The sequence below is a fragment of the Lycium ferocissimum genome, chromosome 5 (assembly GCF_029784015.1).
Source record: "Lycium ferocissimum isolate CSIRO_LF1 chromosome 5, AGI_CSIRO_Lferr_CH_V1, whole genome shotgun sequence".
In the NCBI taxonomy this organism is placed as follows: Eukaryota; Viridiplantae; Streptophyta; class Magnoliopsida; order Solanales; family Solanaceae; genus Lycium; species Lycium ferocissimum.
In genome coordinates, this window is record NC_081346.1 from 37,836,511 (window position 1) to 37,837,831 (window position 1,321).

A 1,321-nucleotide genomic window follows, 5' to 3' on the forward strand; every position below is an offset into this window, starting at 1 on the left:
TATGAGATATCTGGTGTAGAAGTAGGCCAACATTTCTATTGGCAAATAGGGGGGTTCCAAGTCCATGCGCAAGTCCTTATTACTTCTTGGGTTGTAATTGCTATCTTAATAGGTTCAACCACTGCAGCTGTTCGGAACCCACAAACCATTCCAACCGGGGGTCAGAATTTCTTCGAATATGTTCTTGAATTCATTCGAGATGTGAGTAAAGCTCAAATTGCAGAAGAATATGGGCCCTGGGTTCCTTTTATTGGCACTATGTTTTTATTTATTTTTGTTTCTAATTGGTCAGGAGCTCTTTTACCTTGGAAAATCATACAATTACCTCATGGGGAGTTAGCCGCACCCACGAATGATATAAATACTCGTTGCTTTGGCTTTACTCACATCGGTGGCATATTTCTATGCGGGTCTTACAAAAAAAGGATTAGGTTATTTCGGAAAATATATTCAACCAACCCCAATCCTTTTACCCATTAACATCTTAGAAGATTTCACAAAACCTTTATCACTTAGTTTTCGACTTTTCGGAATATCTTACCTCGATGAATTAGTAGTTGTTGTTCTTGTTTCTTTAGTACCTTTAGTAGTTCCTATACCTGTCATGCTCCTTGGATTATTTACAAGTGGTATTCAAGCTCTTATTTTTGCAACTTTAGCCGCGGCTTATATAGGTGAATCCATGGAGGGCCATCATTGAAATAGTCTTTTTTAGCTTAGCCCAAAGCAATGTATAAATGTATATGGTGGGTGGATCAAGAGAATTGTTTAACTTAGGGAATAGAATAGGGGAATCTAAATATACAACTATGTTATATACGATCTAGAGTGATAGCAAAAAAAATTACGATGATATTAATGAGTAAGGGGAAAAAGATCTAAAAAAAAGATCTTTTTCCTAAAATTACCCTTTCCTTCACTTAATATCATACTTCGTCCCAATGAATATTCACTTTAGATTGCTCAGTCCATCTCATTATTAATTCATTGTTAAAACAATTTGAATATAAGAATTTTTGTCAATAATTCTTGTTGTATAGGTTTACGACGTGTAATTAAATAAAATTCAATAACAAAAAGGTAACAAAAAGGCGAAATGATTTCCCTTTCAGTTGATTTTATTCAACGATTGCCCAAAATATTAATAATAAATAAATAATAAAAATGAATAATTTTTTTATTCATTTTTTTAATTATTAACAAATTGAAATTGCATGAACTTAGATCAATCAAATACTTATATTTCTATATTCTATACATAAGGAATTATTCGCCCTTATCAATTTGTCCATTTAGATTTATCTAGGTGGAATAATAAGAA